Below are 2,986 nucleotides of genomic sequence, written 5' to 3'. Positions count from 1 at the left end.
ATGACACAGGCAATATTGCAGCCACTTCACATGATTTAATCAATGATTTTTAAATAGCTTTTTTGTATTTTATTCTATACAAGTACACGTGGTACTCTCAAAGCTCGCGATCCTTGAGGAAGAGGTAAGCTGTAACGATAAAATGATTGACGATTGGACATTTAAATAGCCAACGTAGAATGAAGACACATTAGTGACGATGACGGAGAGAGAGAAATTATGCACAGCTTGGATTGCTCAAATTTCCAAGTTTGATATCCAACGTCCAGAAGCCTGATTGAGCTTAAATTTTGAGGGACATTTTTTGTTCACTGCTTCTTTCTATCCGTACCACCAAATCTCTAAATAGAGGCATGGAGCATTTTCAAATTCATCCTTAAACTTGCTTCAACCTTAAGTGGACTATTTAAAAGATAGTGAGTTTCTGAAATTCATTAAGCTTATTCTTTGTCTTGAGTGTGTCGAGAGCGGAAACAGACAAGTGGGGGAGCTTTTTGCACTTACAAGTCATTCTTATCTTGGTCGAAAGTATTCTCGTCTTTTGGTAATCCATATAAACATCATCATTAGCATAGATAAATTTGATCACCACATCTCACCATGACCTCGACTCCATATACTCAGTAATCACCACTTACAATTTTAATATCATTGTCTTCTCATTATCTTACTCATCCAACTCTCTCCTTACATCACTCTCGTGCATTTCTCTCTAATTTTTTCATTTCATTCTTTCTCTCACTCGATATTCTAAATCATAATTGTCATTATCTACCATCTGCTATGTACTATAATTAAATTAAATGTAGGCTAATCATAACTACCTCTCCTAGAATTTTCTCATCGCACGACTCTGTTTTTATATGTAACTCATGTCATCAAATTACTCAACATATGAACAATATTGAATCCATAATCATTGTCCTCTATCAATCCATACTTGTCACAAGCTAAATTTTTTTAAGTGAATACATGTTTAAAATTTTATTGATCAACTTATAAAATACCATCGACAAATTAGAACCTTATTTCTGAGTCTGTCATGTACTCTATCAATGAAGAGTTTGAATAGTCATAAAAACTTTGAATGTCAGGCTCCCATAAAGCGAATGTAGAAGGAGAGTAACATTCTAATGGACAATATTCTATCTTATAACCAAATTATTTGCAAAATAGGTACACATTTCAAGTAGTAAATGGAAAATATGTTTAATTAGAACACAAAAGATGGAGATATAATTCCATATTTTCCCATTCAGTTCAAATTATTCAAAATATTAACCTGAAGTCTACATTGTGTAAATTTTAATTTTAAAATATTTTTTGCCATACTTTATTATTTATAATAAGACTAATATTTTTTCTTCTTTGAAATCTATAAAATAATCACTTAATTCAGATATAATTATCAAAGATAAAAAGGTATGCAGTAACTGTAATATTTAATGGATCAAGTAATAGTATATCAAGAAAAAAAATTGTAGTTTTATGAAGAGGTTACACTTTTAATTAAGTAATAGAATGTCCTATTCAAAATATAAGTTTCAAATTAGTGATTGGCCAGTCCACTTTTAGTGGTTGAATGGCACTATTTAATTAATTTTGACTTATTCGACAACTTTTATGAAATTGTTTTTACTTAAATACTCTATCAGTAATGCAGTGTAAGTAATGAATCAATATACATGGAAGAAAGTTTCAATTATTAAATTGTCTCTGAGCTAGAAAATTTCCTATGATTTCCTATGACTTAATGGTTATTAGTAAGATTTTATGGTAGTGAAATCTGGAACACAGTACCTTATTACTTGTAGTGCCACCTAATGGAAAGACAAACGAGATTCACAACAACTTGTACATCTCCTTCTTTCCTTGACTTCAATGCCACTATCAGTTTCCTTTTCAAAGTTGAAACTGAGACTAATTTTAATTACGACAATGTGATAAGGTAAGAATATATAACTGTTCTTAAAAGATTTTTTCTTTGAAATTCAATAGTCGGTGAGAAGACTGCAGTTTCTGTCATTCATCAAAGATGTTTAAGTATGAGCAGTGATCCATAGTAAGAGAGAGAGGAGTGGGAAGGAGGAAAGAGAAAGAGTACGTGAAAGAGAGAACCAGAGAGGTAAGAATAGCAAAGAGAGTATCTGGTTGAGGAAGACGGAACGAGAGAGAGATAGAGATAGAGAGAAAGAAAGAGAGAGAGAGAGGGAGAGAGAGAAAGAAAGAAAGAAAGAGAGGACAAAAAGTTATCTTGTAGAAGTTTTTATTGTATCGCCTTGTTTGATCTACTATTCAGAAGGCTTTTTACCCAGTATCATCTATATATCCTATTACATCCTCCACAAAATCTGTCGAAGTATGCAGCTGTCGTTCCATGAAGCCAGGGTTAATGACAATAGCGACGCCCATGTTACAGGGTTAATGATAATACCCACAATTGATGCAAGGAACGCCTGTACTTACCACAAAAGAATGAAGAACCCAGAGCACGAATCTGGCCATATACGGAATTTTGAGATTTCCATCGGCAGGGACTTTTCTGATTCTGATTTGAAGCCGATTGATATTTTCCACATCAAATGCAAATAAACTGACCCAGTCCCCCCCACGTTGTGACCAAACTCACGTTGGGTCACAAACCTGAAGCAAAAATAAACCCTCATATTTTAATATCTAGTCTCCTATCTGTCCCTCATTGGATAGTGGGAATTAAACGTAGTGGGGCACATGACCATCCCCCATCAACAGACGTGACACCACCATCACAAGAGGAGATGACTCGTGTCATGACACGTCGCCATCGTCAACCTCAAACCCCGGATTAGAGTTTATATTATTATTAGATTTTTTTTTGAAAGCTATTTGAAATTTCTAGTTATTTTCTTATTCCCCCGAGACCTATAAATAGGCCAATTATCATCATTTTCTCTGGATTTAAATGTTCAAAATCGATGGTGGTGATTTGTGTTCTGTATTATCCATC

Source organism: Wolffia australiana, chromosome 9, assembly GCF_029677425.1.
Source record: "Wolffia australiana isolate 7733 chromosome 9, ASM2967742v1".
Classification (NCBI taxonomy): domain Eukaryota; kingdom Viridiplantae; phylum Streptophyta; class Magnoliopsida; order Alismatales; family Araceae; genus Wolffia; species Wolffia australiana.
The sequence above is the reverse complement of the archived record's forward strand: the minus strand, read 5'-3'. Positions refer to the sequence as shown.